Consider the following 15553-nt stretch of genomic DNA (forward strand, 5'->3'; position numbering starts at 1 on the left):
AGGGATCGGAGGAGGAACGCGGGCAACAGATGCACCTGATTTCAAAGATTGGAAAAGATTAGGAGCGTGAAAGAAGAGGAAACGGCCCAAATCCAGAGGCTACTCCGATGGGTTTTCCAGCTAATGGGCTACTTAAAGAATGGTTTGGCAGGAGATGGTGGCTGATAAAATGATAAAATGGCACAGGCATGAATGCCGGCTGGGTGACCATGGGGCAAGCACCAGGTGCCTGTGAGTTCTAGTTCCACCTTAGGCACGAAAGACAGCTGGGTGACTTTGAGCCGATTATCAGGAGACAGGGAATTCTAGTTCTGCCATAGGCACGAAAGCCGGCTGAGTGACGTAGGGGCAGGGGTCTTCAAACCTGGTCCTTTGTTGACTTGTGGACTTCAACTCCCAGAATTCCTCAGCCAGGCATGCCTGGCTGAGGAATTCTGGGAGTTGAAGTCCACAAGTCATCAAAGGGCCAAGTTTGAAGGCCCCCTATAGGGTCTCCTCCTTGAGCAGGGGGCTGGACTAGAAGACCTCCGAGGTCCCTTCCAGCTCTATTCTGATTGATGGATGGATGGATTGAACTAATCAAGGAGAGAAGCAAGCTGGAGCCAAGAAGAAACTTCCCAACAGTGAGAGCAATTAACCAGTCCAATGACTTCCCTTCAGAAGGTGTGGGTGCTCCATCACGGGAGGTTTTCAAGAAGAGACTGGACAGTCACGTGTCTGAAATGGTATTGGGTCTCCTGCTTGAGCAGGGGGCTGGACTAGAAGACCTCCAAGGTCCCTTCCAGCTCTCTTCTGAATCTGAATTTCAATAGGCTTGGAGCCTTCCAGCTTTCTAACCACCATGACTGACCTCAATCTGCTGGAGAGCTTCTTCCCGTTGGCGGATGGCTTCTAGGTCTTCCTCTGTGATCTCGGAGAGCAGGGCGTGCTCCTGGATCTCTTCCAGCTGGGAGCTGTCTTCACCCCCGAAGATCTTCTCATCATCAGCCAGGTCAGAGAAAGGGGTCTTGGGGCTTTGCTAAGGACAGGAACCAAACTCGTTAGAAGGGTAGGATTCAAAAGCCAAGAGAGAGTCCTCAAGAAGAGATGGGTAAGAGAGACCCCATCCTCCGAGGAAAATACGAAACAGCTGGAGAAACATAAAAAAAAAAAACATTGTCCAAGTGGGTTAATTATTTCTTTAATTTGTCTTCTTTTTAAAAAAAAAATGTTGGTATTTAGCGAGTTCTCGACTTACGACCCCAATAGTGCCTAAAATTTCTGTCGCTAAGCAAAGCTAGGCGAATTTTGCCCTATTTTATGAGCTTTCTTGCCACAGTTGTTTAATAATAGTAATATAACAACAACGACAACGACAATTATTATTATTATTAATAATAATAATAATAATAATAATAATAATAATAATAATAATAATAATATTTCTCAAAACAACTGGAGCACCACTTGAACACCATCATCGGCATTGACAAATTTGCCATTAGTCAATTGCAAAAGGCAGCCTTACTAGGAAACTGCTTCCATCCTGCGACGATATCTGTAACACCATCAAACATCCACATCTGCCTATCCCAGGTCCTTGGTAAGGACTCGATAGGTAGACAAAAATGCCAAATCCAGTCTGAACATCTGGCTGACTGTGCGATGATTAAACAACAACAACATCAACAACAACAATAATAATAGAGTTGGAAGGGACCTTGGAGGTCTTCTAGTCTAACCCCCTACTCAGAGAATCACTTATTGACCCGGTTGTTCAGTGAATCTGGCTTCCCCATTAACTTTGCTCCTCAGAAGATCACACACAAGAGGTGATCACGTAACCCTGGGATCCAGCAACCGTCACAAATAGGAGTCAGTTGTCAAACATCTGAAGTGTGATCATTTGACTGTGGGGATGCTGCAATGGACGTTAAGGGTGAAAAACAATCATAAGCCATTTGATTTTTTTATTGCCGTTGACTCTTGAAACCGTCACAAAACTAACTCTTGTAAGTCGAGGCTAGCAGCAGTTGCCCAGCTTCTCACCAACTTTGGGAGGGTCGCCAACCGAAAGGATAAAACAAGAGGAAAACCATATTAAAACCATTAAAACTAAGCACATTCAATATCAGGCCTGCCCCAACTTAGGTCTTTAGGAAAGAAAGACCCTCCACTCCGTTTGGTTGAAGTAATGTTTTCGTTTTCGTTTTTACTAAGGTTAAGTGGCTGCGGCGAAAGTAAAGCTAGATCGGAATGTTACCAGCACAAAGGTTACACTTTTTCCCTTTCCTTGACTCTTCCCCCTTGGCCATCGGTGTCCAATAGTATGCCGTTTAGATGTTTTGAGAACCACTTGGATGTTTGGCACCACATGGCACCTTGTGTGTCCAATCATAGTTGGTCTATAAAGAATTCTATTCTATTCTATTCTATCCTAGGTAGTCTATTCTCTATTCTGTATATATTATTCTATTCTATTCTATTCTATTCTATTCTATTCTATTCTATTCTATTCTATTCTATTCTATTCTATTCTATTCTATTCTATTCCATTCCATTCCATTCCATTCCATTCCATTCCATTCCATTCTATTCTATTCTATTCTATTCTATTCCATTCCATTCCATTCCATATTTTCTCTATTTATTCTATTCTATTCTATTTTATTCCTTCCATTCCATTCCATTCCATTCCATATTTTCTCTATTCTATTCTATTCTATTCTATTCTATTCTATTCTATTCTATTCTATTCTATTCTATTCTATTCTATTCTATTCTATTCTATTCTATTCTATTCTATTCCATTCCATTCCTCTATATTCTATTCTATTCTATTCTATTCTATTCTATTCTATTCTATTCTATTCTATTCTATTCTATTCTATTCAATTCTATTCTATTCTATTCTATTCTATTCTATTCTATTCTATTCTATTCTATTCTATTCTATTCTATTCTGTCCTGTTCTATTTCTATTTCTATTTCTATTTCTATTTCTATTTCTATTCTATTCTATTCTATTCTATTCTATTCTATTCTATTCTATTCTATTCTATTCTATTCCATTCCATTCCATTCCTATTCTCTTCTCTTCTCTTCTCTTCTCTTCTCTTCTCTTCTCTTCTCTTCTCTTCTCTTCTCTTCTCTTCTCTTCTATTCTCTTCTATTCTATTCTATTCTATTCCATTCCATTCCATTCCATTCCATTCCATTCTATTCTATTCTATTATTTATTGTCCTTCAGTCCATTAATCAGAGCTTTTGAGAAGGAACTACAGAGTGTCCATAATTTAGCAGAATTTAAATTCTGAAACCGAAATATTAAATATGATGTATGTCCCAGATTATTAAATGTGATGATCCATACATTTGTCAAATGGGGACAAAGGGGCTTTGTAGGAAATAAACCTCATAAATACTTGAAATACAACCAAGAGTTGCATGCAGTGTATAAATTCAAAGGGTGGAAAATTGAATTATTGCTTTGTGAAATTAAAACTTGAATGCTAATACAGCTTTGTCAATTTCCTATGTTGCTTATCCCTTAAATGTAAAAATGGTTAGATACGGTTTTAGACACAGTTAGAAAAGTAGCAAAGAATTGGACATAAATTGTTAGTAAATTAAGAATTATAAATTACATAACTTATGAGGTAAACTTTGCCTATATATATATATATGTACATACACACAAACACACACACACACTGGCACAAATGTTGCCATGTTTTGATAGCTCTTACCACCAATCTAAATTTAAGCTATTAGATTAGTACAAGGCTCCAAATTCTCTATTATCATAATAACTAAATGTTAGCTATTGCAGTAACAGCTGTCTTCAACAAGAATTTAAATTCTGAGTAAAAATGTTTGTCCCAATGTCTGAGTAACATATGGCAGAAGGAGAAAAAAAAAGAAGATGTAGCAGAATTCAAAAATTTTGTCCTATAAAAAAGGACGCTGCTCTTGTGGTGAACTGATTTTAAAGGTGATTTCACTTCAATCTGTGCAACTAATAAGAATGATTAGATTAAATTAAATTAAATTAGATTAGAATAGATAGATAGATAGATAGATAGATAGATAGATAGATAGATAGATAGATAGATGATTAGATTAGATAGATAGACAGAAAGACAGACAGACAGAGTGAGAGACAACAGAGATGAGAGATAGATGGATAACAGGGAGATAAAGATGGAGAGAGATGGAGAGAGACAGAGAGAGAGAGGAAATAGATAGATAGATAGATAAACACTGAATTCTAACCACTGTGCCACCAGATATAGAATAGGTGATGATAGATTGATAGATAGATAGACAGAAAGACATAGATAGATAGATAGATAGATGATAGATAGATAGATAGATAGATAGATAGATAGATAGATAGATAGATAGATGATTAGATTAGATAGATAGACAGAAAGACAGACAGACAGAGCGATGATAGAAACAACATCAATAGATGATAGATATAATTGATTTTAATCTTGAATAGGAATGGTGAAGATAAGTGTTAACCTCGATTCAGTGAAAGGAATTGGCAAATGAAGGTAATTATTCACAATGTGTAGTCTGGAAAAATGAAAGAAGAAGAAGAAATAATGAAATGTTATTAACCTATTGGCAGAATATGTATGTCTGCTGAAATCTTGCCGAATATCCACCAATTTCCAAAAAGAACGGCCTTGTCTCCTAACCAGAGGATTTTGGGCAGCTTCTAATTACCCCTCTCTCCAAAACCTAATAAATATATTGCTATTTTCCCAGGGCTCGAGTAAACAGAACAGAACAGAACAGAACAGAATAGAATAATATACAGAATACAGAATAGACTACCTAGGATAGAATAGAATAGAATAGAATAGAATAGAATAGAATAGAATAGAATAGAATAGAATAGAATAGAATAGAATACAAAATGGAATGGAATAGAATAGAATAGAATAGAATAGAATAGAATAGAATAGAATAGAATAGAATAGAATAGAATAGAATAGAATAGAATAGAATAGATAGAATAGAATAGAATAGAATAGAATAGAATAGAATAGAATAGAATAGAATAGAATAGAATAGAATAGAATAGAATAGAATAGAATAGAATACAAAATGGAATGGAATGGAATGGAATAGAATAGAATAGAATAGAATAGAATAGAATAGAATAGAATAGAATAGAATAGAATAGAATAGAATAGAATAGAATAGAATAGAATAGAATATAGAACAGAACAGAACAGAATATAGAATAGAATAGAGAATAGAGAATAGAGAATAGAGAATAGAGAATAGAGAATAGAACAGAACAGAACAGAATAGAATAATTCTTTATTAACCAAGTGTGATTGGACACACAAGGAATTTGTCTCCAGTGCATAAACTCTCAGTGTCCATACAGAATAACAGAGTTGGAAGGGACCTTGGAGGTCATCTAGTCCAACCCCCTGCTCAGGCAGGAAACCCTATACCATGTCAGACAAATGGTTGTCCAATCTCTCCTTAAAAACAATTTCCTAAAAACAGGAAAACAACTCCACAATTGTTCTATTAGAAAAGTGTCCTCTCTACTTTTTGACACTGCACTGACCAACGTGCAGAGTTCTTTTAAGGTTAATTTCCTGAAATCGCCTTCTAACAAGGTCATTCTTCCTTAAGTACATTTTCCCGGTGCAAACCTCCCTAAGGATTTCTCCGATGTGACTTGGTAATTTTATTCCCCCTTAACTAATTACTGTCAGACACGAATTGCCATTTCTCAGAAGCATCTTTCAGAAACATTTTTTTTTTAATTAATTATCTTCTGCTCCAGAATTTTCATTATGGGAAAAACAAATGGTAGAAGATTTTCTTCAGTGCTGCCCTCTGCGCTGTAGGGGGAAGCTGTTTTGCTCTATTTGCAATTTTTTCCATTTTTCAGTGGAGCCTTTGATGTCCTCTCAGCTTGGTTCTTTCCTTCCAGATGTTTCATGATGTTACTAGGTAACATCATCAGTGCTAGAAGGGAGGGGAAGTTGCAGAGAGGAGGAGGAGGAAGAGGAGGAGGAGGAGGAAGACTCTGGGGTCCTTGAGCTTGGTTGTTTCCTTGCAGATGTTTCATGACCCAACTAGGTAACATCATCAGTGTTAGAAGGGAGGGGAAGTTGCAGAGAGGAGGAGGAGGAGGAGGAGGAAGAGGAGGAGGAGGAGGAGGACTGCGGGGTCCTTAGTGCTCTCTGAGCTTGGTTGTTTCCTTGCAGATGTTTCATGACCCAACTAGGTAACATCATCAGTGTTAGAATGGAGGGGAAGTTGCAGAGAGGAGGAGGAGGGGGAGGAGGAGGAGGAGGAGGAGGAGGAGGAGGAGGAGGAGGAGGAGGAAGAAGAAGACTCTGGGGTCCTTGAGCTTGGTTGTTTCCTTGCAGACATTTCATTACCCAATTAGATAACATCATCAGTGATAGAAGGGAGGGGAAGTTGCAGAGAGGAGGAGGAGGAGGAGGAGGAGGAGGAGGAGGAGGAGGAGGAGGAGGAGGAGGAGGACGACTCTGGTGTCCTTGAGCTTGATGGTTTACTTGCAGATGTTTCATTACCCAACTAGGAAACATCATCAATGCTAGAAGGGAAGGGAATTTGCTCTCTGTTTATTTATGAGTGGTTTGCCCTGTCAGTGGAAATGTTTTTGGTGGTTCCTTCGTTAGGTTGTTGTTCACTGATTGTTTGAATTGATGGTTCTTGGATTGGGGCATTATGAAGTACTTGATTGTTGTTCTAGTTAGTATTATTCTCGGTGTCAATCTCTCCTTACGTAGACATCGATTGCTGGGGAAGAAGTATCTCGGTCTCCTCTTCAGCTTTTTATTTGTCTCTTTTAAATGGTATGTAGCTGTTCTTTACCTCTGTGTGTCTGTCGATGGCCAATTTGTCCAGCAGCTTTTCTTTTTCTCCCTATCCACAGCTTGCAGTAGCTGTCAATGGGAAAATGCTTCTGTCACGCTTGAGGTTTATTTATTTCTTTAGTGGCCTTCAGCTGTAAACCCAGCACATGACCATTAATCTTGTAATGGTCTTACATAGTTATGGCCATCCAAGTTCTGAGGGGTTTTAATTATTTATTAATGGGGTTTTAGTTTAAATTCAGGGACTTAATTTAATTTTAGTTTTAATCGATTTTAACTTTGTATGTATGTATTTTTAATTTTTCCCTGTAAACCGCCCTGAGTCCTACGGGAATAGGGCGGTATACAAGTTTAAATAATAAATAAATAAATAAATCCATGCCACAGGGACGCCTCCTGTGACTCTCAAAACGTGTTCTTTAAAAAACGAAGTTCTATTTTCCTCTCCTTCCTGTTCATTTCATGGCCTGACCTGCTGGACCCACAGATGGTCATGGAGCAACATGAGCGAAACAGAATAATTTCTGCAGCAAAAGCAAGAATCTCTCCTTCCTCCTCCTTGCCTGCCATGGCTATTTTTTTTTTCCTTTTCCCTTTTTTCCAAGACTGCATTTTATTTAACAAGCAGGCAGTTAGATCACAATAAAGAGGCAAGGAAAGTCCGTAGAGTCCTGGCTATGCTGAAGTCGTATTTGAAAAAGAATCAACTTTTGTTTACGGCGGTTAACCAGGGTGGTGATTTCCCCAGATCTTTAGTAAATGTAAGCATCAGCTGATTTTTATGTTTAATTTTTCATTTTTTTTTAAAAAAAAAATGCATTTCAGGCCATTTTAAAAGCTGTTCCTGCTTTTTTTTTTCCTCCACTGCCTGAATTATACTCTCATCATTCCCGGGACTCGGTTGTGTTCTGCCCACAAGCATGCTGTTCCAGCTGTCATTGCTAGGGGGAAAAAAAATTGTACAGCACACTCTCTCCTACCTGTAGTGAGGCGCGAAGTGACACCACTGAAAGCTGTAGGGGTCTTGGTTTGAAAACCAAACATGCCAATCCTTATTTCCAAGACTTGTAATTTAGGAAATCCGGATCTGTAGCGTTCCCACAAAACCTTCTCTCAGAACGAGCGTTGGTCCTGATAGTTCTTCACTCCTGGGTTTTGCCTTTCATACAAGCTATTGTCATCGCTCCTTCCGGCGCGATCTAAAAACGTATTTATTTGAGCAATCAGGCCTGGTTTGATGGGTTAGGGCTGGGGTTTTAATATGTTTTTTTAAATTGTTGTTTTAAATTTGGGCATTATATTTAATCGTTTTTAACTTTTGTATTCTGTTTTTATATTTATTGCCCTGTACACCGCCCTGAGTCCTTCGGGAGAAGGGCGGTATAAAAAATATAATAAATATAAATATAAATATAAAATATAGTCCATAAACAACTCAACAGTTAATAATAATAATAATAATAATAATAATAATAATAATAATAATAATAATAATAATAACAACAACAACAACAACAACAACAATGGGTGGAAAAAGTTGCCGAGAATGAGAAGGTGAAGGTCTTGTGGGTCTTCCGAATACAGACAGATCGCCATTTGGAACACAACACGCCAGATATCGCAGTTGTAGAGAACCGAAGCGTACAGTTGATTGATATTGCTGTACCAGGAGATGCCAGAGTCGAAGAAAAAGAACTGGAAAAAATTACGAAATACCGCGACCTGGCCATCGAAACTGCGCGATTATAGATGAAACGTGTAACAGTGATACCCATTGTCGTCGGGGCACTGGGAACGATGTCCAAAAACTTTGCAAAATACTTCAAGAAATTTCAGCTTCCTGCAATAACTCCAGCAAAGCTACAAAAAAAAACTGCGCTACTCGGAACGTCTTACACTTTGAGGAGATACCTGGTTGATACCTAGGATGCTGGCAGCAGCCCGTGTCAACCATTTGTGCCAATCAAGTTGAGTGTTCAGTTGACTGAGTTTCATGTTTTATGAATAAAAGTTTTATAATAATAATAATAATGTTGAACGGGACCTTGGAGGTCATCTAGGCCAACCCCCTGCTCAGGCAGGAAACCCTATACCGTTTCAGACAAATGGCTGTCCAGTCTCTTCTTAAAAACATCCAGTGTTGGAGCATTCACAGCTTCTGGAGGCAGGTTGTTCCACTGGTTAATTGTTCTCACTGTCAGGAAGTTTCTCCTTAGTTCTAGGTTGCTTCTCTCCTTGATTGGTTTTCCTCCATTGCTTCTTCTTCTGCCTTCAGGGGCTTTGGAGAATAGCTTGACTGCCTCTTCTTTGGGGCAGCCTCTGAGATACAGGAAGACTGCTATCCTGTCCCCCCTCGTCCTTCTCTTCACTAAACTAGACATACCCAATTCCAGCAGCTGTTCCTTGTATATTTTAGTTTAGTTTAGTTTAGTTTTATTTAATTTGTATACCGCCCTTCTCCCTAGGGACTCAGGGCGGTTCACAGGGCATATATAAATAACAATACAAAAGTTAAAAAAGATTAAACCAATGCCCAGTTAAAACAATAAAACAATTCTAAAACAACAATTTAAAACCCATAATCCCCCGTCAGGCCAGACCAGCTAATTCAAATAAATGGGTCTTCAGGCCACGACGGAAAGTTCGGAGGTCTGATGCCATCCGGAGCTCCACCGGCAGTTGGTTCCATAATGCCGGAGCGCCCACAGAGAAGGCTCTCCCCCTGGGGGCCACCAGTCGGCATTCCTTGACCGGAGGCACCCTGAGGAGGCCCTCTCTGTGGGAACGCACAGGGCGGAGGGGAGTTGACGCCGGCAGCAGGTGGTCCCCGAGGTAACCCGGACCCATGCCATGTAAGGACTTGGAGATCATAACCAAAACCTTGAACCTCACCCGGAAGACAACTGGTAACCAATGCAGCTCGCGGAGCAAAGGTGTAACATGGAAGTACCGGGAAACTCCCAAGACAACTCTCGCGGCCGCATTCTGTACCAGTTGGAGCCTCCGAGTGGTCTTCAAGGGAAGCCCCATGTAGAGAGCATTACAGTAGTCAAGGCGAGAGGTCACGAGCGCATGAGTGACCGTACACAGGGCATCCCGGTCTAGATAGGGCCGCAACTGGCGCAACAGGTGAACCTGGGCGAAAGCCCCCCTAGTCACGGCCACTATATGATCTTCCAGGGTAAGCCGTGAATCTAGGAGGACTCCCAAGTTGCGAGCCCTATCCACGGGGGGTAAGAGCTCACCCCCCATAGAAAGAGATGGAACATTTTGAATGTCCCGGGATGCCGGAATGTACAGCCACTCAGTCTTGTCAGGGTTGAGTTGAAGTCTGTTCCTCCCCATCCAGACCCGAACCGCCTCCAGGCAACGGGACATCACAGCGAGGGCATCACTGGGGTGGTTTGGGGTCGAAAAGAAAAGTTGGGTATCATTGGCATATTGATGATACCCAACTCCAAAACCACGAATGATCTCACCCAGCGGTTTCATGTAGATGTTGAACAGGAGAGGCGAGAGAACCGACCCCTGAGGAACTCCACAAACGAGAGACCTAGGGGCCGATCTCTGCCCCCCTGCAAACACCGACTGTGAGCGTCCCAGGAGATAGGAGGAGAACCACCGAAGAACTGTGCCTCCCACTCCCAATCCCCTGAGACGCCGCAGCAGGATACCATGGTCGATGGTATCGAAAGCCGCTGAGAGGTCTAATAGGACTAGGACAGAGGAACATCCCCTATCCCGAGCCCTCCAGAGATCATTCACCAGAGCGACCAATGCCGTCTCCGTGCTGTACCCGGGCCTGAAACCCGATTGGTACGGATCCAGATAATCCGCTTCATCCAGGACCAGAGGGAGCTGATGCGCCACCACACTCTCAACAACCTTCGCAAGAAAGCGAAGGTTGGAGACTGGACGAAAGTTGTTCAACACAGCTGGGTCCAAGGCAGGCTTCTTGAGGAGGGGTCTCACCACCGCCTCCTTCAAGACGGTGGGGAAATTACCCTCACTCAAAGAAGCAGATATCACCGCCTGGAACCAGCCTCGTGTCCTCTCCCTAGCTGCATAAACCAGCCAGGAAGGGCACGGGTCCAACAAACATGTGGAGGAGCTCAGCCTCCCCATAATCCTGTCCACTTCATCAGGGGTCACAGAATCAAACTCCTCCCAGATAACATTGACAAGACCGCCCGTGTCCTGATCGCCTGACTCTGCCCAGCTGGAGTCCAAACCGGTCCGAATCCGAGCGATTTTATCCGACAGATGTTGACTAAATTCCTCGGCACGACCCTGCAAGGGATCCTCCCTCACCTCCTGATTAAGAAGTGAGCGAGTCACCCTGAACAGGGCGGCCGGGCGATTATCTGCGGACGCGATGAGGGTGGAGAAGTAATTACACCTCGCCACCCTCATCGCTGCGAGATAAGACCTAATATAGGTTCTTAACCGCAACCGGTCGGGTTCGGATCGGCTAGACCTCCAATGGCTCTCTAGGCCCCGTTTCCGACGCTTCATCTCCCGGAGCTCCGCGGAGAACCATGGAGCTCGCTGGGATCTGCGCCGGGTCAGGGGCCGCAAGGGTACAACCCGGTCCAGTGCCTCAGTGGCTGCCCTTTCCCAGGCTTCCACTAAGGCATCCGCCGAGCTGTGAGCAATGGAGGCAGGTGGGGACCCCAGCGCCGCTTGGAATCTATCAGGATCCATTAAGCGTCTGGGGCGGTACCATCTAATTGGCTCCGTGCCCCCATGGCGGGGGGTGGCAAAACGGAAGACCAGCCGCAGGAGATGATGATCGGTCCATGACAGGGGCATAATAAATGGAGAGCCCCCACCAAGATCATCCAACCACCGTCTAGATAAAAAAATCAGGTCAAGGGTGTGGCCTCCCTCATGAGTTGGTTCTGAAATTAGCCTTCAGTCCCCTGATCATCATTGTTGCTCTTCTTGGTACTCTTTCTAGAGTCTCAACATCTTTTTTACAAGAGGCTTTTTACCAAAACTGGATGCCTTATTCCAAGTGTGGCCTCACCAAAGCGTTGCAAAGTGGTATCAACACTTCATGTGATGTTGATTCTATCCCTCTGTTAATGCAGCCTAGGATTTTTTTTTTTTATTATTATTTTTCCAGCCAATTCATTACAGCTGGAGATTCCTGACTTTGAAAGATGTGTCTGGTGCTTAAGTCTTATTAATCACCCGGCTTAGACGTTGTCCTCAAAACCATTGCCTGTAAATCTAAAAGTCCTCTTGGGAAACACTCAGGTAAGAGCTGGTTTGTTGGCGTTAGGAGGTCTGAAGTTCATTTGAAATCACAACTTGGCTGATATTTGGCAAGCGTGGGGAGATTAAGCTGGCCTTATGCCTCCCCACGGCACCGGCAAAGAAACGTTGGCAGCAATTGTGCGCCTTGATAACGCCCCGTGGGACCGCAATATCTTCTGCCAACGACTTTAAAAAAAGTTAAAATGCCGGGCCACCTCGGCTTTAGGTTTTCCTACATTCTGCTCTTGGGATGTATTGACTGGTACGGTGTCATCTCGCACGGTAAATAAAATTATCCATTCTTCACATCTGTTGTCACCCTGCAGATATTTTCTACAGAGTGCAACCAGCTCCCTAGGAAATCCCCTTCTCAAGGCTACATAAATTTTGTTCTTCATCTTTTTATTTTTTCATCTTTTTTTTTGTCTGTATCACCTGATTCGGACTTCAAAAGTTATTTTTTTTGCTCCGTCACTGATTAGAGGTGTTCCCCTTTGGTCTTTCTTAAACTGCAATGTGATCTTTTGAAGAGCAAGGCGGCACAGCAACGATAGATTGGACGGAGCGACGGCCTTGAACAAGCACAAGGTCTAGATGAGGGGGGTCCCGGGAGGAGTCTGAGCTGGGTGATGTCCTTGGGCAGGTTTCATTACTGATACAGGAGAAGAATTGGGTAGTTTTAAGAAGAGTCTAGACATTCACCTGTCTGAGATGGTATAGGTTCTCCTGATTGAGCAGGGGGCTGGACTAGAAGACCACCAAGGTCCCTTCCAGCTCTATTCTATTCTATTCTATTCTATTCTATTCTATTCTATTCTATTCTATTCTATTCTATTCTATTCTATTCTATTCTATTCTATTCTATTCTATTCTATTCTATTCCATTCCATAATTCTATTCTATTCTATTCTATTCTATTCTATTCTATTCTATTCTATTCTATTCTATTCTATTCTATTCTATTCTATTCCATTCCATTCCATTCCATTCCATAATTCTATTCTATTCTATTCTATTCTATTCTATTCTATTCTATTCTATTCTATTCTATTCTATTCTATTCTATTCTATTCTATTCTATTCTATTCTATTCCATTCTATTCTATTCTTCCATTTCATTTCATTTCATTCTATTCTATTCTATTCTATTCTATTCTATTCTATTCTATTCTATTCTATTCTATTCTATTCTATTCTATTCTATTCCATTCCATTCCATTTGTAGCACAGGGTTGAAATAAGAGGGCCTTGGTGAACTTGATTATTTTCTTGCAGATAATTAATTCAGAGTAGAGCTGGAAGGGACCTTGGAGGTCTTCTAGTCGAGCCCCCTGCTCAAGCAGCAGAACCTATACCATCTCAGACAGGTGACTGTCCAGTCTCTTCTTAAAAACCTCCCGTGATGGAGCGCCCATGACATCTGGAGGCAACTTCTGTTCCACTGGTTGATTGTCCTCACTGTCAGGAAGTTTCTCCTTAATTCCAGGTTGCTTCTCTCCTTGGTGAGTTTCCATCCATTGTTTCATTACCCAAAAAGGGAACACTAATCGTGCTAGAAGGGGGTGAGGTTTGTGGAGGGGAAGGAGGAGGAAAAGGATTGTGGGGTGCTTGGTGCTTTCTGATCTTGTTTGGTTTCTTGCAGACCTTTCATGTCCCAACTAGATAATACCGTCAATGTTAGAGAGAGTTGAGGTTTTTTTGGTTGTTTTCTTGCAGACGTTTCATCACCCAACTAGGTAACATCATCAGGTTTGGAAGGGAGTGGGGTTTGATCCTTGTTTGTAGACAAGCGTCTTGCCAGTGGCTTGATGGTAAACAAGAGCCTCATCAAGAAACCACCCAGAAGACTCCTGCCAACACTGGCAAGTCATAAAACTGGTTGTAGCTGACTTGAACAACCATCTTGCTTCCGGTCATAAATATTGGCCATAAATCAAGAACTCCCTGCAGCTCAAACAAAATCAGGAAGCAGAAAGAGAAGAGGGAAGAGGCCTCCTTATCTGAAGGCTGACTTGCAAGTCAGATTGCTTGACGGATCCCTCCCCTTTCTCTGCCTCCTCAGAGGTGACAACCCTGGACATCACAGCCCTGAATAAATTCCACTAATGCTGTGGTTAGGTCACTAATGGATCCGCTCATCGCTCCTTTGATGTGTGGCGGAACAGCTTCATCTGCATTTGGGGCTGTGACTCCTTCATTCTCCGCTTCACCCAGGTCTGACAGCTTGCGTGGATTATCTGGGGGCATGAATGATGGGAACCTAATCAACATTTCCTCTGAAAGAGAAATGGCTGGGTGGGGTGGGGGGCGCATGGGAGGGGGGGACCGAGAAATTGCGGTCACGCTCTCCCAAGCCACGTTCCTTCAAAGAGATGATCGTAGGGCATGTCAACCAAAGAACCTTGACCGACCTGGAAATACGGCGATAGGGACGCGTGATGGGTTGGGGAGGGCAACGGAGGGCTCCCCGAATGGGAAAAACAAAAAGTGCCCCCAGAGTACTCTTTTAATGCAATCCTTTCAACGACATTGTCTAGCTGAAGGAAGAGGCGACGTCTCCTTCGAAGGGAAGCTGGGCTTGTGGGTGTGTGGAGACGGCTCCAAAACTAACTTTGGGAGACTAGGAAAAAAGGCTTTCCGGTGATTTTCTTAAAAGTCCGGAAGTATTATACCAGAGCTGACTTTGTGTAGTTTCTGTCCACAAAGAAGGACAGGTAGAAGTTGCCACAACCCTTAACTAAAGGCAACGCGTCTCTATCCCCAAGTATCCATAGGAAGAACAGAATAGCTGAGTTGGCAAGGGACCTTGGAGGTCTTCTAGTCCAACCCCCTCTAAGAGTGGGAGAACTTCGTCTTTCTTTTTTTTTTTTTGTACAAGTTTTATTTTTATTTTTTAAATTTTACATTCAGGTATTTATGAAGCAATGCTTAAAAACAGGACATGGGTAGGTATAAGTGAAAATTTATTGAAAATTCTTCCAATTGATCATGTCACAATTAGAAATGTGTTAATTCAATTAAGGGAACCTTTGAGGGAACCTTTGTTGACGTAACTTGAGTTATTTTCAAATAATTTGTTATTGGCTATTGTTTACTTTTGATTGCCCAACCAACGTATTACTTCATAAAACCTGAATGTAAAATTAAAAATAATAATAATAAAACTTGTACAAAACTTGTACAAGCGTGAGAACTTCTGAAGGCAAGCCGCTCCACTGATCAATTGTTCTAACTGTCAGAGAATTTCTCCTTAGTTCTAGGTTGCTTCTCTCCTTGATCAGTTTCCATCCGTTATTTCTGGTCCTGCCTTCAGGCGCTTTGGAGAATAGCTTGACTCCTTCTTCTTTGGGGCAGCCCCTGAGATACTGGAACGCTGTTATCGTGTCACCCGTTTCTTCTTTTCCCCTTGACTAACCAAACCCAAG

General features: G+C 42.0%; 1 long non-coding RNA gene across 1 annotated transcript in view; it reads right to left on the reverse strand.

The window, feature by feature from the left end:
• Positions 1-869: 869 nt before the first annotated feature.
• Positions 870-15553, reverse strand: part of LOC310650586 — a 28019-nt gene continuing 13335 nt past the window's right edge. The window contains exon 3 of the long non-coding RNA XR_014494399.1: positions 870-1018. This is a non-coding gene — a long non-coding RNA (uncharacterized lncRNA). The remainder of the gene's footprint in view (positions 1019-15553) is intronic.

Source organism: Vipera ursinii, assembly GCF_947247035.1.
Source record: "Vipera ursinii genome assembly, contig: scaffold_156, whole genome shotgun sequence".
Classification (NCBI taxonomy): domain Eukaryota; kingdom Metazoa; phylum Chordata; class Lepidosauria; order Squamata; family Viperidae; genus Vipera; species Vipera ursinii.